The following is a 24,819-nucleotide window of genomic DNA, read 5'->3' as shown; positions in this document are numbered from 1 at the left end:
AAAAAAAATTCAAGCACTGAAGTCAAGCAAAAGGGGGTACAGCTCAGTGGCAGAGCATTCAACTACAGATCAAGAGGTCCTCAGTTCATATCCAAGGAATTCAAATCCAGGTGCCCCCTCAGCATGTAGCCCGCAGTCATGTCAAAAAAGGGAGAGCCGGCAAGTGTCTTTATGTCAGGGGATTAGCAGACTAGGCTGTGTGGACTACACAGAGGAAACCCAAAACGCATGTAGGTGAGAAAACAATAGTGTTTATTATAAGTGACAAGAAAGTAAAAACAAATAAACCACAAACAACAAGTAATATATACAATAAATGGAAGATACCAGAGTCATAAACAAAAGCCAGGCCGAGGTCATACACCGGGGAATCAGTAGATGGGTAAGGATGGAATACATGCAGAAGAGGGAGAGGATGGATGGATGGGCTGCAGAGCAGGGATCCATAGGTAACAGGAGACAAGAGGGACAGGTCCAGGATGGGCTCAGGTCGGGTAGATGCAGGCTCAAGGTCCAAGTAAGGCAACAAGGTCAGGGCACATGGAGAGAGCGATACCAAGGCAAGCATGTGAGGGCTTGCCGGGTATTTATAAGATTACCAATGATTAACCTCACGTAACAGCTGAGCGCAGAAGGTGCTGTCTGCTCCACACTGCCGGAGTACACCCGCTGGTGGGCACTGGTACTACAGCCCAAGGATCCAACAGTGCCACCAGGAGGTAGGTCCTCTTATTACAGGCCCTGGGTGTTAGAAGACACCCGCTGGTGGACACTGGTACTGCAATCGAAGAGACCAAAAGCGCCACCAATGGGTGGACCTTTTCATGACACCAAACCACACAAAGGATGAGGGCACATCAATCTGGGCAGCGGATGCGTCAAACCGGACAGTGGGCACATCAGGGCAGACAGTGGGCACATCAGGGCAGACAGCGGGCTCCGGGTTGTCGGACTGGGTAGCAATCTCCGGGTTGTTGGGCTGGGCAGCAATCTCCGGGTCATCAGGCTGGGCAGCAATCTCCGGGTCGTCGGGCTGGGCAGCAATCTCCAGGACCTTAGGCTGAACAGCAAGTACCATAAGAGCGAGCTGGATCACAGGCACTGGCTCAGCAAGCTGGGTAACGGGCCCCGGCCCAGCGGGCTGGGTGACGGGCCCCGGCTCAGCAAGCTGGACACCAGGCACTGGTCCAGCAAGCCGAATAACAGGCACAAGCTTAACAGGCCAGGTGACGGACTCTGGTTCAGAAGACTGGGTAACAGGCACCGGCCTTGCAGACTGTGTAATGGGCATTGGCTCCGCAGACTGGGTAACGGGCACCGGCTCCGCAGACTGGGTAATGGGCACCGAAACTTCAGGCTGAGACACGGGCACTGAAACTTCAGGCTGAGACACGGGCACCGAAACTTCAGGCTGAGACATGGGCACTTCAGACTGGAACACCAATATCAAAACATCAGGCTGGGAAGCTGGCACATCAGACTGGAAATCCAGCACATCAGACTGGGAGGCAGAGACATCAAACTGGAAGGCTGGCACATCAGACTGGGAAGCTGGAACATCAGACTGGGAAGCCGATACATCAAACTGGAAGGCCGGCACATCAGACAGGGAAGCTCGGCACACCAGACTGGGAAGCTGGCACATCAGACTGGGAAGCAGAGACATCAAACTTGAAAGTTGGCACATCAGGCTGGGAAGCCGGCACATCAGGCTGGGAAGCAGAGACATCAAACTGAAAGGCTGGCACATCAGGCTGGGAAGCCGACACATCAGGCTGGGAAACTGGCACATCAGACTGGGAAGCTGGCACATCAGACTGAAAGACTGGCACATCAGACTGGAAATCCAGCACATCAGACTGGGAGGCAGAGACATCAAACTGGAAGGCAGGCACATCAGACTGGGAAGCTGGCACATCAGACTGGGAAGCTGGCACATAAAACTGTAAGGCCGGCACATCAGACAGGGAAGCTCGGCACACCAGACTGGTAAGCTCGGCACATCAGACTGGGAAGCTGGCACATCAGACTGGGAAGCAGAGACATCAAACTTGAAAGTTGGCACATCAGGCTGGGAAGCCGGAACATCAGGCTGGGAAGCAGAGACATCAAACTGAAAGGCTGACACATCAGGCTGGGAAGCCGACACATCAGGCTGGGAAAGCAAAAAAAATAAAAAATTCAAACACTGAGGACAAAGCAAGGGGGTATAGCTCAGTGGCAGAGCATTCAACTGCTAGATCAAGAGGTCCTCAGTTCAAATCCGGGTGCCCTCTCAGCACCTTGCCCACAGTCACACCAAAAAGGGAGAGCCGGCAAGTGTCTTTACCAATGCCATCAAGACACTGTAGTAAAAAAAAAAAAATTCAAACACAGAGGACAAGGCAAGGGGGGTATAGCTCAGTGGCAGAGCATTCAACTGCAGATTGAGAGGTCCTCGGTTTAAATCCGGGTGCCCCCTCAGCATTTTGCCCGCAGTCACGCCGAAAAAGGGAGAGCCGGCGAGTGTCTTTACTGATGCCGTCGAGACGGTTTAGCAAAAAAATAAAAAGTTTCAAACACTGAAGACAAGGCAAGGGGGGTATAGCTCCGAAGCAGAGCATTCGACTGCAGGAATTAGATATCTTTGGTTCAAATCCAGGTGCCCCCTCAGCCTTTTGCCCGCAGTCGCGCCGAAAAAGGGAGAGTCGGCGAGTGTCTTTACCGATGCCGTCAAGCTGGTTTAGCAAAAAAAATAAAAAATTCAAACACTGAGGACAAAGCAAGGGGGTATAGCTCAGTGGCAGAGCATTCAACTGCTAGATCAAGAGGTCCTCAGTTCAAATCCGGGTGCCCTCTCAGCACCTTGCCCTCAGTCACGCCAAAAAAGGGAGAGCCGGCAAGTGTCTTTACCAATGCCATCAAGACACTGTAGCAAAAAAAAAAAAATTCAAACACTGAGGACAAGGCAAGGGGGGTATAGCTCAGTGGCAGAGCATTCAACTGCAGATTGAGAGGTCCTCGGTTCAAATCCGGGTGCCCCCTCAGCATTTTGCCCGCAGTCACGCCGAAAAAGGGAGAGCCGGCGAGTGTCTTTACTGATGCCGTCGAGACGGTTTAGCAAAAAAATAAAAAATTTCAAACACTGAAGACAAGGCAAGGGGGGTATAGCTCCGAAGCAGAGCATTCGACTGCAGGAATGAGATATCTTTGGTTCAAATCCAGGTGCCCCCTCAGCCTTTTGCCCGCAGTCGCGCCGAAAAAGGGAGAGTCGGCGAGTGTCTTTACCGATGCCGTCAAGCTGGTTTAGCAAAAAAAATAAAAAATTCAAACACTGAGGACAAAGCAAGGGGGTATAGCTCAGTGGCAGAGCATTCAACTGCTAGATCAAGAGGTCCTCAGTTCAAATCCGGGTGCCCTCTCAGCACCTTGCCCACAGTGACGCCAAAAAAGGGAGAGCCCGCAAGTGTCTTTACCAATGCCATCAAGCCACCGTAGCAAAAAAAAAAAATGCAAACACTGAGGACAAGGCAAGGGGGGTATAGCTCAGTGGCAGAGCATTCAACTGCAGATTGAGAGGTCCTCGGTTCAAATCCGGGTGCCCCCTCAGCATTTTGCCCGCAGTCGCGCCGAAAAAGGGAGAGCCGGCGAGTGTCTTTACCGATGCCGTCGAGCCGGTTTAGCACAAAAAAAATAAAAAAAAATTCAAACACCAAGGACAAGGCAAGGGGGGTATAGCACAGTGGCAGAGCATTCGACTGCAGATCGAGAGGTCCTCGGTTCAAATCCGGGTGCCCCCTCAGCGTTTTGCCCGCAGTCGCGCCGAAAAAGGGAGAGCCGGCGAGTGTCTTTACCGATGCCGTCGAGCCGGCTTAGCAAAAAAAAAAAAAATTCAAACACCGAAAACAAGGTAAGGGGGGTATAGCTCAGTGGCAGAGCATTCGACTGCAGATCGAGAGGTCCTCGGTTCAAATCCGGGTGCCCCCTCAGCACTTTGCCCGCAGTTGCGCCGAAAAAGGGAGAGCCGGCGAGTGTCTTTACCGATGCCGTCGAGCTGGTTTAGCACAAAAAAAAATAAAAAAAAATTCAAACACCAAGGACAAGGCAAGGGGGGTATAGCTCAGTGGCAGAGCATTCGACTGCAGATCGAGAGGTCCTCGGTTCAAATCCGGGTGCCCCCTCAGCGTTTTGCCCGCAGTCGCGCCGAAAAAGGGAGAGCCGGCGAGTGTCTTTACCGATGCCGTCGAACCGGCTTAGCACAAAAAAAAAAAAATCAAACACCAAAGACAAGGCAAGGGGGGTATAGCTCAGTGGCAGAGCATTCGACTGCAGCTCGAGAGGTCCTCGGTTCAAATCCGGGTGCCCCCTCAGCGTTTTGCCCGCAGTCGCGCCGAAAAAGGGAGAGCCGGCGAGTGTCTTTACCGATGCCGTCGAGCCGGTTTAGCACCAAAAAAAATAAAAAATTCAAACACCGAGGACAAGGCAAGGGGGGTATAGCTCAGTGGCAGAGCATTCGACTGCAGATCGAGAGGTCCTCGGTTCAAATCCGGGTGCCCCCTTAGCGTTTTGCCCGCAGTCGCGCCGAAAAAGGGAGAGCCGGCGAGTGTCTTTACCGATGCCGTCGAGCCGGTTTAGCACCAAAAAAAATTAAAATAAAAAAAATATTCAAACACCGAGGACAAGGCAAGGGGGGTATAGCTCAGTGGCAGAGCATTCGACTGCAGATCGAGAGGTCCTTGGTTCAAATCCGGGTGCCCCCTCAGCGTTTTGCCCGCAGTCGCGCCGAAAAAGGGAGAGCCGGCGAGTGTCTTTACCGATGCCGTCGAGCCGGTTTAGCACCAAAAATAAATAAATAAATAAATAAAAAATTCAAACACCGAGGACAAGGCAAGGGGGGTATAGCTCAGTGGCAGAGCATTCGACTGCATATCGAGAGGTCCTCGGTTCAAATCCGAGTGCCCCCTCAGCGTTTTGCCCGCAGTCGCGCCGAAAAAGGGAGAGCCGGCGAGTGTCTTTACCGATGCCGTCGAGCCGGTTTAGCACGAAAAAAAAAAAAAAAAATTCTAACACCAAGGACAAGGCAAGGGGGGTATAGCTCAGTGGCAGAGCATTCGACTGCAGATTGAGAGGTCCTCGGTTCAAATCCGGTTGCCCCCTCAGCATTTTGCCCGCAGTCGCGCCAAAAAAGGGAGAGCCGGCGAGTGTCTTTACCGATGCCGTCGAGCCGGTTTAGCACCAAAAAAAAAAAAAAAAATTCAAACACAGAGGACAAGGCAAGGGGGGTATAGCTCAGTGGCAGAGCATTCGACTGCAGATCGAGAGGTCCTCGGTTCAAATCCGGGTGCCCCCTCAGCGTTTTGCCCGCAGTCGCGCCGAAAAAGGGAAAGCCGGCGAGTGTCTTTACCGATGCCGTCGAGCCGGTTTAGCACCAAAAAAAATTAAAATAAAAAAAATATTCAAACACCAAGGACAAGGCAAGGGGGGTATAGCTCAGTGGCAGAGCATTCGACTGCAGATCGAGAGGTCCTCGGTTCAAATCCGGGTGCCCCCTCAGCGTTTTGCCCGCAGTCACGCCGAAAAAGGGAGAGCCGGCGAGTGTCTTTACTGATGCCGTCGAGCCGGTTTAGCACAAAAAAAAAAAAAAAAATTCAAAAACCGAGGACAAGGCAAGGGGGGTATAGCTCAGTGGCAGAGCATTCGACTGCAGATCGAGAGGTCCTCGGTTCAAATCCGGGTGCCCCCTCAGCGTTTTGCCCGCAGTCGCGCCGAAAAAGGGAGAGCCGGCGAGTGTCTTTACCGATGCCGTCGAGCCGGTTTAGCACCAAAAAAAAAATAAAAATTCAAACACTGAGGACAAGGCAAGGGGGTATAGCTCAGTGGCAGAGCATTCGACTGCAGATCGAGAGGTCCTCGGTTCAAATCCGGGTGCCCCCTCAGCGTTTTGCCCGCAGTCGCGCCGAAAAAGGGAGAGCCGGCGAGTGTCTTTACCGATGCCGTCGAGCCGGTTTAGCACCAAAAAAAAATAAAAATTCAAACACCGAGGACAAAGCAAGGGGGGTATAGCTCAGTGGCAGAGCATTCGACTGCAGATCGAGAGGTCCTCGGTTCAAATCCGGGTGCCCCCTCAGCGTTTTGCCCGCAGTCGCGCCGAAAAAGGGAGAGCCGGCGAGTGTCTTTACCGATGCCGTCGAGCCGGTTTAGCACCAAAAAAAAAAAAAAAATTCAAACACAGAGGACAAGGCAAGGGGGGTATAGCTCAGTGGCAGAGCATTCGACTGCAGATCAAGAGGTCCTCGGTTCAAATCCGGGTGCCCCCTCAGCGTTTTGCCCGCAGTCACGCCGAAAAAGGGAGAGCCGGCGAGTGTCTTTACCGATGCCGTCGAGCCGGTTTAGCACCAAAAAAAAAATAAAAAATTCAAACACCGAGGACAAGGCAAGGGGGGTATAGCTCAGTGGCAGAGCATTCGACTGCAGATCGAGAGGTCCTCGGTTCAAATCCGGGTGCCCCCTCAGCGTTTTGCCCGCAGTCGCGCCGAAAAAGGGAGAGCCGGCGAGTGTCTTTACCGATGCCGTCGAGCCGGTTTAGCACCAAAAAAAAATAAAAAAATTCAAACACCGAGGACAAGGCAAGGGGGGTATAGCTCAGTGGCAGAGCATTCGACTGCAGATCGAGAGGTCCTCGGTTCAAATCCGGGTGCCCCCTCAGCGTTTTGCCCGCAGTCGCGCCGAAAAAGGGAGAGCCGGCGAGTGTCTTTACCGATGCCGTCGAGCCGGTTTAGCACCAAAAAAAAATAAAAAAATTCAAACACCGAGGACAAGGCAAGGGGGGTATAGCTCAGTGGCAGAGCATTCGACTGCAGATCGAGAGGTCCTCGGTTCAAATCCGGGTGCCCCCTCAGCGTTTTGCCCGCAGTCGCGCCGAAAAAGGGAGAGCCGGCGAGTGTCTTTACCGATGCCGTCGAGCCGGTTTAGCACCAAAAAAAAAAAAATAAATTCAAACACCGAGGACAAGGCAAGGGGGGTATAGCTCAGTGGCAGAGCATTCGACTGCAGATCGAGAGGTCCTCGGTTCAAATCCGGGTGCCCCCTCAGCGTTTTGCCCGCAGTCGCGCCGAAAAAGGGAGAGCCGGCGAGTGTCTTTACCGATGCCGTCGAGCCGGTTTAGCACCAAAAAAAAAATAAATAAATTCAAACACCGAGGACAAGGCAAGGGGGGTATAGCTCAGTGGCAGAGCATTCGACTGCAGATCGAGAGGTCCTCGGTTCAAATCCGGGTGCCCCCTCAGCGTTTTGCCCGCAGTCGCGCCGAAAAAGGGAGAGCCGGCGAGTGTCTTTACCGATGCCGTCGAGCCGGTTTAGCACCAAAAAAAAAAAAAAAAATTCAAACACCGAGGACAAGGCAAGGGGGGTATAGCTCAGTGGCAGAGCATTCGACTGCAGATCGAGAGGTCCTCGGTTCAAATCCGGGTGCCCCCTCAGCGTTTTGCCCGCAGTCGCGCCGAAAAAGGGAGAGCCGGCGAGTGTCTTTACCGATGCCGTCGAGCCGGTTTAGCACCAAAAAAAAAAAAAAAAATTCAAACACCGAGGACAAGGCAAGGGGGGTATAGCTCAGTGGCAGAGCATTCGACTGCAGATCGAGAGGTCCTCGGTTCAAATCCGGGTGCCCCCTCAGCGTTTTGCCCGCAGTCGCGCCGAAAAAGGGAGAGCCGGCGAGTGTCTTTACCGATGCCGTCGAGCCGGTTTAGCACCAAAAAAAAAATAAAAAATTCAAACACCGAGGACAAGGCAAGGGGGGTATAGCTCAGTGGCAGAGCATTCGACTGCAGATCGAGAGGTCCTCGGTTCAAATCCGCGTGCCCCCTCAGCGTTTTGCCCGCAGTCGCGCCGAAAAAGGGAGAGCCGGCGAGTCTCTTTACCGATGCCGTCGAGCCGGTTTAGCACCAAAAAAAAAAAAAAAAATTCAAACACCGAGGACAAGGCAAGGGGGGTATAGCTCAGTGGCAGAGCATTCGACTGCAGATCGAGAGGTCCTCGGTTCAAATCCGCGTGCCCCCTCAGCGTTTTGCCCGCAGTCGCGCCGAAAAAGGGAGAGCCGGCGAGTGTCTTTACCGATGCCGTCGAGCCGGTTTAGCACCAAAAAAAAAATAAAAAATTCAAACACCGAGGACAAGGCAAGGGGGGTATAGCTCAGTGGCAGAGCATTCGACTGCAGATCGAGAGGTCCTCGGTTCAAATCCGCGTGCCCCCTCAGCGTTTTGCCCGCAGTCGCGCCGAAAAAGGGAGAGCCGGCGAGTGTCTTTACCGATGCCGTCGAGCCGGTTTAGCACCAAAAAAAAAAAAAAAAATTCAAACACCGAGGACAAGGCAAGGGGGGTATAGCTCAGTGGCAGAGCATTCGACTGCAGATCGAGAGGTCCTCGGTTCAAATCCGCGTGCCCCCTCAGCGTTTTGCCCGCAGTCGCGCCGAAAAAGGGAGAGCCGGCGAGTGTCTTTACCGATGCCGTCGAGCCGGTTTAGCACCAAAAAAAAAAAAATTTCAAACACCGAGGACAAGGCAAGGGGGGTATAGCTCAGTGGCAGAGCATTCGACTGCAGATCGAGAGGTCCTCGGTTCAAATCCGGGTGCCCCCTCAGCGTTTTGCCCGCAGTCGCGCCGAAAAAGGGAGAGCCGGCGAGTGTCTTTACCGATGCCGTCGAGCCGGTTTAGCACCAAAAAAAATTAAAATAAAAAAATATTCAAACACCGAGGACAAGGCAAGGGGGGTATAGCTCAGTGGCAGAGCATTCGACTGCAGATCGAGAGGTCCTCGGTTCAAATCTGGGTGCCCCCTCAGCGTTTTGCCCGCAGTCACGCCGAAAAAGGGAGAGCCGGCGAGTGTCTTTACCGATGCCGTCGAGCCGGTTTAGCAACAAAAAAATAAAAAAATTCAAACACCGAGGACAAGGCAAGGGGGGTATAGCTCAGTGGCAGAGTAAAATAAAAAATTCAAACACCAAGGACAAGGCAAGGGGGGTATAACTCAGTGGCAGAGCATTCGACTGCAGATCGAGAGGTCCTCGGTTCAAATCCGGGTGCCTCCTCAGCGTTTTGCCCGCAGTCGCGCCGAAAAAGGGAGAGCCGGCGAGTGTCTTTACCGATGCCGTCGAGCCGGTTTAGCACAAAAAAAAAAAAAAATTCAAACACCGAGGACAAGGCAAGGGGGGTATAGCTCAGTGGCAGAGCATTCGACTGCAGATCGAGAGGTCCTCGGTTCAAATCCGGGTGCCCCCACAGCGCTTTGCCCGCAGTCGCGCCGAAAAAGGGAGAGCCGGCGAGTGTCTTTACCGATGCCGTCGAGCCGGTTTAGCACAAAAAAAAAAAAATAATTCAAACACCAAGGACAAGGCAAGGGGGGTATAGCTCAGTGGCAGAGCATTCGACTGCAGATCGAGAGGTCCTCGGTTCAAATCCGGGTGCCCCCTCAGCGTTTTGCCCGCAGTCGTGCCGAAAAAGGGAGAGCCGGCGAGTGTCTTTACCGATGCCGTCCATCCGGTTTAGCACAAAAAAAAAAAAAAAAAAAAAATTCAAACACCGAGGACAAGGCAAGGGGGGTATAGCTCAGTGGCAGAGCATTCGACTGCAGATCGAGAGATCCTCGGTTCAAATCCGGGTGCCCCCTCAGCGTTTTGCCCGCAGTCGCGCCGAAAAAGGGAGAGCCGGCGAGTGTCTTTACCGATGCCGTCGATCCGGTTTAGCACAAAAAAAAAAAAAAATTCAAACACCCAGGACAAGGCAAGGGGGTATAGCTCAGTGGCAAAGCATTCGACTGCAGATCGAGAGGTCCTCGGTTCAAATCCGGGTGCCCCCTCAGCGTTTTGCCCGCAGTCGCGCCGAAAAAGGGAGAGCCGGCGAGTGTCTTTACCGATGCCGTCGAGCCGGTTTAGCACCAAAAAAAAAAAAAATTCAAACACCGAGGACAAGGCAAGGGGGGTATAGCTCAGTGGCAGAGCATTCGACTGCAGATCGAGAGGTCCTCGGTTCAAATCCGGGTGCCCCCTCAGCGTTTTGCCCGCAGTCGCGCCGAAAAAGGGAGAGCCGGCGAGTGTCTTTACCGATGCCGTCGAGCCGGTTTAGCACGAAAAAAAAAAAAAAAATTCTAACACCAAGGACAAGGCAAGGGGGGTATAGCTCAGTGGCAGAGCATTCGACTGCAGATCGAGAGGTCCTCGGTTCAAATCCGGTTGCCCCCTCAGCGTTTTGCCCGCAGTCGCGCCAAAAAAGGGAGAGCCGGCGAGTGTCTTTACCGATGCCGTCGAGCCGGTTTAGCACCAAAAAAAAAAAAAAAAATTCAAACACAGAGGACAAGGCAAGGGGGGTATAGCTCAGTGGCAGAGCATTCGACTGCAGATCGAGAGGTCCTCGGTTCAAATCCGGGTGCCCCCTCAGCGTTTTGCCCGCAGTCGCGCCGAAAAAGGGAAAGCCGGCGAGTGTCTTTACCGATGCCGTCGAGCCGGTTTAGCACCAAAAAAAATTAAAATAAAAAAAATATTCAAACACCGAGGACAAGGCAAGGGGGGTATAGCTCAGTGGCAGAGCATTCGACTGCAGATCGAGAGGTCCTCGGTTCAAATCCGGGTGCCCCCTCAGCGTTTTGCCCGCAGTCGCGCCGAAAGAGGGAGAGCCGGCGAGTGTCTTTACCGATGCCGTCGAGCCGGTTTAGCACAAAAAAAAATAAAAAATTCAAACACCGAGGACAAGGCAAGGGGGGTATAGCTCAGTGGCAGAGCATTCGACTGCAGATCGAGAGGTCCTGGCTTCAAATCCGGGTGCCCCCTCAGCGTTTTGCCCGCAGTCGTGCCGAAAAAGGGAGAGCCGGCGAGTGTCTTTACCGATGCCGTCCCTCCGGTTTAGCACAAAAAAAAAAAAAAAAAAAAAAAATTCAAACACCGAGGACAAGGCAAGGGGTGTATAGCGTAGTGGCAGAGCATTGGACTGCAGATCGAGAGGTCCTCGGTTCAAATCCGGGTGCCCCCTCAGCGTTTTGCCCGCAGTCGCGCCGAAAAAGGGAGAGCCGGCGAGTGTCTTTACCGATGCCGTCGATCCGGTTTAGCACAAAAAAAAATAAAAAAATTCAAACACCCAGGACAAGGCAAGGGGGGTATAGCTCAGTGGCAGAGCATTCGACTGCAGATCGAGAGGTCCTCGGTTCAAATCCGGGTGCCCCCTCAGCGCTTTGCCCGCAGTCGCGCCGAAAAAGGGAGAGCCGGCGAGTGTCTTTACCGATGCCGTCGAGCCGGTTTAGCACCAAAAAAAAAAAAAAATAATTCAAACACCGAGGACAAGGCAAGGGGGGTATAGCTCAGTGGCAGAGCATTCGACTGCAGATCGAGAGGTCCTCGGTTCAAATCCGGGTGCCCCCTCAGCGTTTTGCCCGCAGTCGCGCCGAAAAAGGGAGAGCCGGCGAGTGTCTTTACCGATGCCGTCGAGCCGGTTTAGCACCAAAAAAAAAAAATAATAATTCAAACACCGAGGACAAGGCAAGGGGTGTATAGCTCAGTGGCAGAGCATTCGACTGCAGATCGAGAGGTCCTCGGTTCAAATCCGGGTGCCCCCTCAGCGTTTTGCCCGCAGTCGCGCCGAAAAAGGGAGAGCCGGCGAGTGTCTTTACCGATGCCGTCGAGCCGGTTTAGCACCAAAAAAAAAAAAAAATTCAAACACCGAGGACAAGGCAAGGGGGGTATAGCTCAGTGGCAGAGCATTCGACTGCAGATCGAGAGGTCCTCGGTTCAAATCCGGGTTCCCCCTCAGCGTTTTGCCCGCAGTCGCGCCGAAAAAGGGAGAGCCGGCGAGTGTCTTTACCGATGCCGTCGAGCCGGTTTAGCACCAAAAAAAAAAATAATTCAAACACCGAGGACAAGGCAAGGGGGGTATAGCTCAGTGGCAGAGCATTCGACTGCAGATCGAGAGGTCCTCGGTTCAAATCCGGGTGCCCCCTCAGCGTTTTGCCCGCAGTCGCGCCGAAAGAGGGAGAGCCGGCGAGTGTCTTTACCGATGCCGTCGAGCCGGTTTAGCACCAAAAAAAATAAAAAATTCAAACACCGAGGACAAGGCAAGGGGGGTATAGCTCAGTGGCAGAGCATTCGACTGCAGATCGAGAGGTCCTGGCTTCAAATCCGGGTGCCCCCTCAGCGTTTTGCCCGCAGTCGTGCCGAAAAAGGGAGAGCCGGCGAGTGTCTTTACCGATGCCGTCCATCCGGTTTAGCACAAAAAAAAAAAAAAAAAAAAAAAAATTCAAACACCGAGGACAAGGCAAGGGGTGTATAGCTCAGTGGCAGAGCATTCGACTGCAGATCGAGAGGTCCTCGGTTCAAATCCGGGTGCCCCCTCAGCGTTTTGCCCGCAGTCGCGCCGAAAAAGGGAGAGCCGGCGAGTGTCTTTACCGATGCCGTCGATCCGGTTTAGCACAAAAAAAAAAAAAAAAATTCAAACACCCAGGACAAGGCAAGGGGGGTATAGCTCAGTGGCAGAGCATTCGACTGCAGATCGAGAGGTCCTCGGTTCAAATCCGGGTGCCCCCTCAGCGCTTTGCCCGCAGTCGCGCCGAAAAAGGGAGAGCCGGCGAGTGTCTTTACCGATGCCGTCGAGCCGGTTTAGCACCAAAAAAAAAAAAAAATAATTCAAACACCGAGGACAAGGCAAGGGGGGTATAGCTCAGTGGCAGAGCATTCGACTGCAGATCGAGAGGTCCTCGGTTCAAATCCGGGTGCCCCCTCAGCGTTTTGCCCGCAGTCGCGCCGAAAAAGGGAGAGCCGGCGAGTGTCTTTACCGATGCCGTCGAGCCGGTTTAGCACCAAAAAAAAAAAATAATAATTCAAACACCGAGGACAAGGCAAGGGGGGTATAGCTCAGTGGCAGAGCATTCGACTGCAGATCGAGAGGTCCTCGGTTCAAATCCGGGTGCCCCCTCAGCGTTTTGCCCGCAGTCGCGCCGAAAAAGGGAGAGCCGGCGAGTGTCTTTACCGATGCCGTCGAGCCGGTTTAGCACCAAAAAAAAAAAAAAATTCAAACACCGAGGACAAGGCAAGGGGGGTATAGCTCAGTGGCAGAGCATTCGACTGCAGATCGAGAGGTCCTCGGTTCAAATCCGGGTTCCCCCTCAGCGTTTTGCCCGCAGTCGCGCCGAAAAAGGGAGAGCCGGCGAGTGTCTTTACCGATGCCGTCGAGCCGGTTTAGCACCAAAAAAAAAAAAAATTCAAACACCGAGGACAAGGCAAGGGGGGTATAGCTCAGTGGCAGAGCATTCGACTGCAGATCGAGAGGTCCTCGGTTCAAATCCGGGTGCCCCCTCAGCGTTTTGCCCGCAGTCGCGCCGAAAAAGGGAGAGCCGGCGAGTGTCTTTACCGATGCCGTCGAGCCGGTTTAGCACAAAAAAAAAAAAAAAAAATTCAAACACCTAGGACAAGGCAAGGGGGTATAGCTCAGTGGCAGAGTATTCAACTGCAGATCGAGAGGTCCTCGGTTCAAATCCGGGTGCCCCCTCAGCATTTTGCCCGCAGTCGCGCCGAAAAAGGGAGAGCCGGCGAGTGTCTTTACCGATGCCGTCGAGCCGGTTTAGCACAAAAAAAAAATTCAAACCCCGAAGACAAGGCAAGGGGGTATAGCTCAGTGGCAGAGCATTCGACTGCAGATCGAGAGGTCCTCGGTTCAAATCCGGGTGCCCCCTCAGCGTTTTGCCCGCAGTCGCGCCGAAAAAGGGAGAGCCGGCGAGTGTATTTACCGATGCCGTCGAGCCGGTTTAGCACAAAAAAAAAAAAAATTCAAACACCGAGGACAAGGCAAGGGGGGTATAGCTCAGTGGCAGAGCATTCGACTGCAGATCGAGAGGTCCTCGGTTCATATCCGGGTGCCCCCTCAGCGTTTTGCCCGCAGTCGCGCTGAAAAAGGGAGAGCCGGCGAGTGTCTTTACCGATGCCGTCGAGCCGGTTTAGCACAAAAAAAAAAAAAAATTCAAACACCGAGGACAAGGCAAGGTGGGTATAGCTCAGTGGCAGAGCATTCGACTGCAGATCGAGAGGTCCTCGGTTCGAATCCTGGTGCCTCCTCAACGTTTTGCCCGCAGTCGCGCCGAAAAAGGGAGAGCCGGCGAGTGTCTTTGCCGATGCCGTCGAGCCGGTTTAGCACAAAAAAAAAAAAAAATTCAAACACCGAGGACAAGGCAAGGGGGGTATAGCTCAGTGGCAGAGCATTCGACTGCAGATCGAGAGGTCCTCGGTTCGAATCCGGGTGCCCCCTCAGCGTTTTGCCCGCAGTCGCGCCGAAAAAGGGAGAGCCGGCGAGTGTCTTTGCCGATGCCGTCGAGCCGGTTTAGCACAAAAAAAAAAAAAAATTCAAACACCGAGGACAAGGCAAGGGGGGTATAGCTCGGTGGCAGAGCATTCAACTGCAGATCGAGAGGTCCTCGGTTCAAATCCGGGTGCCCCCTCAGCGTTTTGCCCGCAGTCGCGCCGAAAAAGGGAGAGCCGGCGAGTGTCTTTACCGATGCCGTCGAGCCGGTTTAGCACAAAAAAAAAATAAAAAAATTCAAACACCGAGGACAAGGCAAGGGGGGTATAGCTCGGTGGCAGAGCATTCAACTGCAGATCGAGAGGTCCTCGGTTGAAATCCGGGTGCCCCCTCAGCATTTTGCCCGCAGTCGCGCCGAAAAAGGGAGAGCCGGCGAGTGTCTTTACCGATGCCGTCGAGCCGGTTTAGCACAAAAAAAAAAAAAAATTCAAACACCGAGGACACGGCAAGGGGGGTATATCTCAGTGGCAGAGCATTCGACTGCAGATCGAGAGGTCCTCGGTTCAAATCCGGGTGCCCCCTCAGCGTTTTGCCCGCAGTCGCGCCGAAAAAGGGAGAGCCGGCGAGTGTCTTTACCGATGCCGTCGATCCGGTTTAGCACAAAAAAAAAAAAAAAATTCAAACAACGAGGACAAGGCAAGGGGGGTATAGCTCAGTGGCAGAGCATTCGACTGCAGATCGAGAGGTCCTCGGTTCGAATCCGGGTGCCCCCTCAGCGTCTTGCCCGCAGTAGCGCCGAAAAAGGGAGAGCCGGCGAGTGTCTTTACCGATGCCGTCGATCCGGTTTAGCACAAAAAAAAAAAAAAAAATTCAATCACCGAGGACAAGGCAAGGGGGGTATAGCTCAGTGGCAGAGCATTCGACTACAGATCGAGAGGTCCTCGGTTCGAATCCGGGTGCCCCCTCAGCGTTTTGCCCGCAGTCGCGCCGAAAAAGGGAGAGCCGGCGAGTGGCTTTACCGATGCCGTCGAGCCGGTTTAGCACAAAAAAAAAATATTCAAACACCGAGGACAAGACAAGGGGGGTATAGCTCAGTGGCAGAGCATTCGACTGCAGATCGAGAGGTCCTCTGTTCAAATCCGGGTGCCCCCACAGCGTTTTGCCCGCAGTCGCGCCGAAAAAGGGAGAGCCGGCGAGTGTCTTTACCGATGCCGTCGAGCCTGTTTAGCACAAAAAAAACAAAAAAAACAAAAAAAAAAAAATTCAAACACCGAGGACAAGGCAAGGGGGGTATAGCTCAGTGGCAGAGCATTCGACTGCAGATCGAGAGGTCCTCGGTTCAAATCCGGGTGCCCCCTCAGCGTTTTGCCCGCAGTCGCGCCGAAAAAGGGAGAGCCGGCGAGTGTCTTTACCGATGCCGTCGAGCCTGTTTAGCACAAAAAAAACAAAAAAAACAAAAAAAAAAAAAATTCAAACACCGAGGACAAGGCAAGGGGGGTATAGCTCAGTGGCAGAGCATTCGACTGCAGATCGAGAGGTCCTCGGTTCAAATCTGGGTGCCCCCTCAGCGTTTTGCCCGCAGTCGCGCCGAAAAAGGGAGAGCCGGCGAGTGTCTTTACCGATGCCGTCGAGCCGGTATAGCACAAAAAAAACAAAAAAAACAAAAAAAAAAAAATTCAAACACCGAGGACAAGGCAAGGGGGGTATAGCTCAGTGGCAGAGCATTCGACTGCAGATCGAGAGGTCCTCGGTTCAAATCCGGGTGCCCCCTCAGCGTTTTGCCCGCAGTCGTGCCGAAAAAGGGAGAGCCGGCGAGTGTCTTTACCGATGCCGTCGAGCCGGTTTAGCACAAAAAAAACAAAAAATTCAAACACCGAGGACAAGGCAACGGGGGTATAGCTCAGTGGCAGAGCATTCGACTGCAGATCGAGAGGTCCTCGGTTCAAATCCGGTTGCCCCCTCAGTGTTTTGCCCGCAGTCGCGCCGAAAAAGGGAGAGCCGGCGAGTGTCTTTACCGATGCCGTCGAGCCGGTTTAGCACAAAAAAAAAAAAAAAAAAAAAAAAAAAAAATTCAAACACCGAGGACAACGCAAGGGGGGTATAGCTCAGTGGCAGAGCATTCGACTGCAGATCGAGAGGTCCTCGGTTCAAATCCGGTTGCCCCCTCAGTGTTTTGCCCGCAGTCGCACCGAAAAAGGGAGAGCCGGCGAGTGTCTTTACCGATGCCGTCGAGCCGGTTTAGCACAAAAAAAACAAAAAATTCAAACACTGAGGACAAGGCAAGGGGGGTATAGCTCAGTGGCAGAGCATTCGACTGCAGATCGAGAGGTCCTCGGTTCAAATCCGGTTGCCCCCTCAGCGTTTTGCCCGCAGTCGCGCCGAAAAAGGGAGAGCCGGCGAGTGTCTTTACCGATGCCGTCGAGCCGGTTTAGCACAAAAAAAAAAATAATAATTCAAACACCGAGGACAAGGCAAGGGGGGTATAGCTCAGTGGCAGAGCATTCGACTGCAGATCAAGAGGTCCTCGGTTCAAATCCGGGTGCCCCCTCAGCGTTTTGCCCGCAGTCGCGCCGAAAAAGGGAGAGCCGGCGAGTGTCTTTACCGATGCCGTCGAGCTAGTTTAGCACAAAAAAAACAAAACAAAAAAAAAAAAATTCAAACACCGAGGACAAGGCAAGGGGGGTATAGCTCAGTGGCAGAGCATTCGACTGCAGATCGAGAGGTCCTCAGTTCAAATCCGGGTGCCCCCTCAGCGTTTTGCCCGCAGTCGCGCCGAAAAAGGGAGAGCCGGCGAGTGTCTTTACCGATGCCGTCGAGCCGGTTTAGCACAAAAAAAAAAAAAAAAAATTCAAACACCGGGGGCGCATGCGCGAGGCTCGACGAGATGGACGCCTTCCGTTAGAGCTCCGCATTCCCCGCAACAGTGCCGGGCTATTATAATCCTGCCGATCACACAAGTGACATCTAACTAACCGGTACGATCCAGGGACAACACCGCGCTCCCCCCGGGATGGTTTTAACGGGGCACAGAGGCAAATCTAAGCCGAAACCAATCAAAGAGGCGCTCGTGCGGGCCTCGTCCAAGATGGCGGCGAAGGCACAAGCACAGGCCGCATTGCAGCGCTCCAGCTCTCCAACGGACACAGCCGACCACCACAGTGATGATACCGACGAGGAATGCGGACCCAACTTAGAAGACTTTCCTGCTTTGCCAACCCCAGGTATGCCGCAGTCAGACCTCCTCTCTCATATAGAGAAAATGCTTCACAAAGCGCTTAAAGCGACGTCAGACCAAATTACCACTAAACTAACACGTGAAATACGTGAATTGGGACAGCGCACCGCAGACCTTGAAACTAGAGTTGATGATATGGAACTCACTCTTAAAGAACAAGCTCAGGAGCAGTTACTGCTTCCTGAGGAGAATGCAGTGCTGCTTTCTCGACTTGAAGATGGCGAAAATCGCTCCAGAAGAGCTAATTTACGCTTGCGAGGCATCCCAGAATCGGTCGTGGATTTGCAGTCCTTTACTACGGCCCTATTCCAGGAACTCTCCCCAGAAATTCCGATCGAACGTTTGGAGTTCGACAGAATACATAGGGCCTTAACGCGTCGTCAGCCCGACGGTCCTCCAAGGGACATTATTATTAAGCTCCACTTCTTCCGATCGAAGGAACAACTTCTTACCGCTGCGCGCAACAAAGGAGACGCACTTACTTTCCAAGGCCACACTTATCAATTGTTCACTGACCTGGCTCCCCTTACGATCACGAAACGACGAGCCATGAAGCCACAATTACAGGTTCTTATTCAAAACCAAATCAAATACGTGTGGAGGTTCCCTTTTGCTCTTCATTTTGCGTACAATGGCCAGCAATATAATTGCACCACCCCTGAAGCTCTACAACGCCTTTTGGAGTCCCTTCGGTTGACTACTCCAGAACAACAGTTAGAGACCACACTTCCGCGCACCCCTGCACGTCTAACCCCCTATCCTCATGCGGCTACCCCCAAGCGAGACCCCAGAGACTTACGGTCACCAAGGTCCATCCGTAAGGGAACACCTGCAAAGGCTCCTGCTGAGAATCGCTACAGCCCCAAGATCTTTGTGCCCCGCTGAAGGATCTCTACTACACCATTTTCTGACTCATATGTTACACCCCGTTTATCGGAAGTCTTAATCCTGGACCCACCGGCTTACTTGGCCTGCTATATTTGAAGACGCAATGCGTAGAAGATCTTTTGATCCTATTCTTACCTCTAAAATAATATCTCCAGAAAAATACCCCTTCCCCCTCCCCCCCCTCCTTTTTTTTTTTTTTTTATTTTTTATTTTTTTTGTTTTTGTTGTCGCCCCTGTAGACAACTCACCTTTTTCCCCTTCACTATCCCTCATCTCCCCTCCCTCCCTCCTATTTCCCCCTTTTCTCCTTTCCCGGCCCCCCCCCCCTTTTTTATTTATTTATTTATTTATTTTCTTTTCCCAATTTTAGGTTTCATAGTTATGTTATTAAGTTTGCTATGTTTTCAACTCTGTTTGTGTTTATTGGAGTTTATTATATGTGCATTCTCTATGCGTTAATTGCAATTGCCTTAGGCTATTACACTATGCGAAAATGTTACATACGTAATGCCTCTCCTGGTATGTTGCGGGGAACAGTCACTGCTCCTCCCAATTTAGTGCGTTCTCTCTATGGCGAGATTTTTTGCCGTGGAGACCATGCACATTTTTGTCGGGCGACTTGAGTCTTCTCGTGATATGCCCATTTACCTAAGGTTCGCCTTACATAATTATTTTGACATTTCTTTGTCTTCTTTCCACTGTTTCTCACCTTTTTTCTGTTTACCCTCTCTGCTCTCTTTTTCTACTTGTAATGGTTGGCTGGCCTGGGGGGATCCCGGGCTCTTATTTATCATCTACCCACACCCTGGTTTATGGCTCCCCTGAATATATTATCACTGAATGTAAAAGGTCTAAACTCGCCTAACAAACCTAATAAAGCTTTTCGCACCTTTACATCGTTGCATGCAAGTATAGTAGCATTACAAGAGACACATTTCTCTGTACGTAATACTCCTAAATTTTTTCATAAAAATTATCCCCTAGTGTACACGGCCTCTGCGGCTACGAAACATCGAGGAGTCCTCCTGGCTCTCCATCGTTCCCTCCCGTTCACTCTAACGTCGGCTATCAAGGATCCTGAGGGACGATATATTCTCTTGACAGGCTCCCTACAGGAATCAGATGTAACTCTAGTCTCTTATTATGCCCCTAATTCTAACCCTATTCCCTTTTTTTCCCACCTTTTCCAAGTAATCAAAACTCACCTTAAAGGTACTTTAATTATGTGTGGGGACTCTAACTTGGTTATTCATCCGTCTGTAGATAGATCCCCGTACACACCAGACCGCCACTCACTCTCAACTCAATTCTGGTCCTTGCTGCAAAAATACTCAATATTAGATACCTGGCGGGAATGTAATCCTGCAAAAAAGAACTATTCGTTTTACTCTAATCCCCATAAATCCTTTTCTAGAATAGACCATATATTTATCCCCATAGCGTCCTCCCCAATCCTGCTGCAATCTATTATACACCCAATAACTTGGTCTGACCACTGTGCAGTGATCACCTCCATCTCCTCCCTTGTACCAAGACCTAGGGAAAGACTTTGGCGAATGAACGATAGACACTTAACAAATCAATCCTTCCTGCTCGACATTCAAGTTGCCTTACGTGATTATCTTACACACAACGCCACTCCGGGTATCTCCCCTATTCTCTTATGGGAAGCGCATAAGCCTGTAATTAGGGGTAAATGCATATCTACAGCCTCCTTCCTTAAGAAAGACAGGCTCCAACGTTTGCAATACCTAGAAACTGAATATCAACGTCTATTTCTCCTATTCCAGGCCTCCCCTTCTGAGACGAATAAGTCTGAACTGACTAAAATTCGGCTTGAGTTGGACTTGCTTTTCTCAGACGCAGCAGATAAAACTTTACGTAGGACTTTTCATACCATCTATACTAAATCTAATAAGCCTGATACCTTTTTAGCTCTCCGCCTTAGACAACCCGAACGAGTATACAAACCGATCCGACTCAAGGTGGGGAAAGAGTCATACACTAGCAACCCACTTAAAATAGTTGATGAGTTTTCCAAACGCCTTGCGAAACTCTACGAATCCCCCTCCTCTTTCCCTTTAACCAAAGCTGAAACATTGTTCCGCGATCTGCAGATCCCTTCTCTTCCCATCCAGGCCCGAAACGCCATTGACGCGGAGGTCTCATCCTCTGAAGTGCTCCAGGCTATCAAACTAATTAAAGCTAATAAACAACCTGGCCCAGATGGCTTTACAGGGCTATATTACAAAAATTTGCGGATACCCTGGCGCCCCTTTTAGCAAATACTTTTAACACTCTTTTGAAGGGGGGCACCTTTGGGAGTGACACACTTACGGCCTCAGTTTCAATGATACCCAAACCTGATGCTGATCATTCCGTATGGTCAAACTATAGGCCTATATCACTTTTGAATCTAGATATTAAGCTCTTAGCCAAAGTGTTATCCCTAAGGCTGTCCCCACATATTGGAGGGTTGATTCACAAGGATCAGGTAGGGTTCATACCTAAGCGCCAGGCGAGTGATAATATACGTCGGGTTATTCTATTACAGCACTTGGCTAGATCTAGGAATATCCCTATGCATTTATTGTCACTTGACATACGTAAAGCTTTTGATACAGTTTCTTGGCCCTACCTTAAGTATATATTGCTTAAATGGGGTTTTGGCCCTCATTTTCTCCGTTGGATAGACACCTTATATGCCCATCCCCAAGCGTTTGTTCGCTATTCCGGCTTCAGTTCCAATAGATTCCAGATTCAACGAGGTACTAGGCAGGGGTGCCCTTTGTCACCCCTGCTTTTTGCCCTTGCTATAGAACCGCTAGCAGCCCTGATCAGATCTAACCCTGATATCCGGGGCCTGGAGGTGGCTTCCACAACCCACAAGTTATGCCTTTTTGCAGATGATGCCCTTCTGTTTGTAACTTCCCCTCATACCACCTTGCCCAACCTCTTTAAGCTTCTTGATACATTTGCACAAATCTCAGGTCTTGAAGTAAATCAATGTAAATCTAGAGCCCTTGCAGTGTCCCTGCCCACAGAAACCTTACAAAACCTACGGACTAACTATTCATTCCAATGGTCATCGTCATATATTCCCTACTTAGGTATTAGATTAACTAGTAAACCTGCTCACCTTTATCATACTAATTATCTTCCCATGTTACGTAGTCTATCGTTGCTTCTTTCCTCTTGGCAATCTTTATGTGTTTCCTGGCTGGGGCGTATAACGGCAGTAAAAATGTCTTTATTACCCAAATTACTATATTTGTATAGAGTACTCCCGGTCACAGTCCCTACATATTTCCATAACGCTATTCAAAGCAAGACTCTCAAATACATTTGGGGTAATACTAGACCTAGAATTTCTAGGATGGTCCTTTTTCGGCATAAGCTTCAAGGAGGACTGGGAATACCATATTTCAAACACTATTACTATGCCGCTCAATTGTCACAAATGACCCTCTATCACGCTGAATCTGAAATTCCACTAAGGGTCAGTCTGGAAGCAGTGGAAGCTCATCCCATTTCCGTCTCCAACTTACTTTGGCTCCCCCCCCAGGAGTGTAAAACCCTTATTAATCCCATCACAAGTCACTCTCTGAAAATTTGGCATAAGATATGTATTCCTTTTAAATTTTTATCCCCGCATCTCCCCCTATTATCGTTTTTCGGTCACCCAAGCTTTATGCCAGCCTGCATGGAGCCAGGCGCCTTTTCAGCCTGGTCACATGCACGCCTTACTCGGGTATGTGATCTTTTTCGAGGAACCTCTATCATTCCCTTCCCTGACTTACAGGCACAAACACAGCTGCCCCACAAAGAATGCTTCCGTTACTTGCAGATAGCTCACTTCTTCCAAACCCATATCAAAACAGGCCCCAATCTTAGATCTATGTCCCAATTTGAGTCTATATGTTCCTCTGATCCACATGCCCCGGGCACCATCTCATACCTCTACTCTTACCTCTCCACTTCATCTGAAGACCTTCCGAATTATGCTAAAGCATGGGCCGATGATTTAACACTTAATCTTGACGCAGAGTCATGGTCCACTATATGGACTAACACTAAGAACTCCTCACAAAATGTGGTAGCTTCTGAAGCGAACTATAAGGTCCTGATGCGGTGGTATCTAGTCCCCTCTAGAATCGCCAAGTATGTGCCAAATTATTCGCCCGATTGCTTTAGAGGTTGCAAAAACCGGGGTACTCATCTCCACATCTGGTGGACCTGTCCCATCGTAACAAATTTTTGGTCCTTAATCTTTCAAATATTAGCTACACTATTTCATCACCCCGTGAACCCTGATCCTAAAATAGCATTGTTGAATTGGCTACCACTCAATTTCACCAAACCCCAAATTCGACTTTCTCTCCAAATATTGACTGCAGCTAAGCAAACGATAGCGAGAGCCTGGAAGACACCTACCTTACATGTAGCGGAAACCAAGCACAGAATCACACAAGCGATGATACATGCGAAAATAGAAGCGGTAACGTTAGACAAAATCCCACTGTTTACTAAAATTTGGCAACCATGGGTAGACAATTTTCTACCTAAGGACTTTGACACACGCCTTATGGCTCCTTAACTTAGCATAATCAGTGATTTGGGGCCTGTGGTTCCCCTGGGTCCGCCGACCATGCTTTTCCTCCTCTCCCTCCTTTCCCTTACTCCATCACATCTCCTCCCTCTCTCTCTATGACCCTATTTCCTCCTTCTCTTTCCTCTCTTTTTCTATCCCTGTAATTTCTTTTTTTTTACTCTTTTTTTTATGTTGGGTAAAATACCTTAAGCAACGCTGTTCTTCTTTACTACTACCCTGAGTAGGGAATGGTGATTTGAACATAAATGTCTACGGGTTTTTTTTTTCCCTACCGACACTAGTTGGCCTATTTTCATCTGGTCCCCCCTCCCATTGTTTTGACTCTTTGTTACCCTATGCATGTGGGAAGCAGGGGCCAATCTTGTGTCTGTACCGAGTTATCTACTTTTACAATGCTTAAGTAACAGCGTATCTGATCATCCTTCTTTGCTGTTTTTATCGTAAATTGTTCAGTCTATTTTACTGTACCCTGCCTGATTCCTTAATAAAATATTTGAAAAGAAAAAATTCAAACACCGAGGACAAGGCAAGGGGGGTATAGCTCAGTGGCAGAGCATTCGACTGCAGATCGAGAGGTCCTCGGTTCAAATCCGGGTGCCCCCTCAGCGTTTTGCCCGCAGTCGTGCCGAAAAAGGGAGAGCCGGCGAGTGTCTTTACCGATGCCGTCGAGCCGGTTTAGCACAAAAAAAAACAAAAAACAAAAACTCAAACACCGAGGACAAGGCAAGGGGGGTAAAGCTCAGTGGCAGAGCATTCGACTGCAGATCGAGAGGTCCTCGGTTCAAATCCGGGTGCCCCTTCAGCGTTTTGCCCGCAGTCGCGCCGAAAAAGGGAGAGCCGGCGAGTGTCTTAACCGATGTCGTCGAGCCGGTTTAGCACAAAAAAAAAAAAATTCAAACACTGAGGACAAGGCAAGCGGGGTATAGCTCAGTGGCAGAGCATTCGACTGCAGATCGAGAGGTCCTCGGTTCAAATCCGGGTGCCCCCTCAGCGTTTTGCCCGAAGTCGCGCCGAAAAAGGGAGAGCCGCCGAGTGTCTTTACCGATGCCGTCGAGCCGGTTTAGCACAAAAAAAACAAAAAAAAAAAATTCAAACACCGAGGACAAGGCAAGGGGGGTATAGCTCAGTGGCAGAGCATTCGACTGCAGATCGAGAGGTCCTCGGTTCAAATCCGGGTGCCCCCTCAGCGCTTTGCCCGCAGTCGCGCCGAAAAAGGGAGAGCCGGCGAGTGTCTTTACCGATGCCGTCGAGCCGGTTTAGCACAAAAAATAAAAAATAAATAAAAAAAAATTCAAACACAGAGGACAAGGCAAGGGGGGTATAGCTCAGTGGCAGAGCATTCGACTGCAGATCGAGAGGTCCTCGGTTCAAATCCGGGTGCCCCCTCAGCGTTTTGCCCGCAGTCGCGCCGAAAAAGGGAGAGCCGGCGAGTGTCTTTACCGATGCCGTCGAGCCGGTTTAGCACAAAAAAAACCAAAAAAAAAAAATTCAAACACCAAGGACAAGGCAAGGGGGATATAGCTCAGTGGCAGAGCATTCGACTGCAGATCGAGAGGTCCTCGGTTCAAATCCGGGTGCCCCCTCAGCGTTTTGCCCGCAGTCGCGCCGAAAAAGGGAGAGCCGGCGAGTGTCTTTACCGATGCCGTCGAGCCGGTTTAGCACAAAAAAAAAAAAAAAAAAAAAAAAAAAAAAATTCAAACACCGAGGACAAGGCAAGGGGGGTATAGCTCAGTGGCAGAGCATTCGACTGCAGATCGAGAGGTCCTCGGTTCAAATCCGGCTGCCCCCTCAGCGTTTTGCCCGCAGTCGCGCCGAAAAAGGGAGAGCCGGCGAGTGTCTTTA

General features: G+C 50.9%; 4 non-coding genes across 4 annotated transcripts; all 4 read left to right on the top strand.

The window, feature by feature from the left end:
• Nucleotides 1–9,178: 9,178 nt before the first annotated feature.
• Nucleotides 9,179–9,250, top strand: TRNAC-GCA (transfer RNA cysteine (anticodon GCA)). The gene has a single exon. It is a non-coding gene; the product is annotated as a tRNA-Cys (tRNA).
• A 4,929-nt stretch (nt 9,251–14,179) lies between these two features.
• TRNAC-GCA (transfer RNA cysteine (anticodon GCA)) lies at nt 14,180–14,251 on the top strand. Its single transcript has one exon. It is a non-coding gene; the product is annotated as a tRNA-Cys (tRNA).
• A 692-nt stretch (nt 14,252–14,943) lies between these two features.
• TRNAC-GCA (transfer RNA cysteine (anticodon GCA)) lies at nt 14,944–15,015 on the top strand. Its single transcript has one exon. It is a non-coding gene; the product is annotated as a tRNA-Cys (tRNA).
• Nucleotides 15,016–15,135: 120 nt separating this feature from the next.
• TRNAC-ACA (transfer RNA cysteine (anticodon ACA)) lies at nt 15,136–15,207 on the top strand. The gene has a single exon. It is a non-coding gene; the product is annotated as a tRNA-Cys (tRNA).
• The last annotated feature ends 9,612 nt before the right edge of the window (nt 15,208–24,819 follow it).

This window comes from Lithobates pipiens, unplaced genomic scaffold (assembly GCF_037356315.1).
Source record: "Lithobates pipiens isolate NorthernLeopardFrog02 unplaced genomic scaffold, aLitPip1_a1.2 Scaffold_22, whole genome shotgun sequence".
NCBI classification, from domain to species: domain Eukaryota; kingdom Metazoa; phylum Chordata; class Amphibia; order Anura; family Ranidae; genus Lithobates; species Lithobates pipiens.
This window is presented reverse-complemented; position numbering and strand designations above follow the sequence as displayed.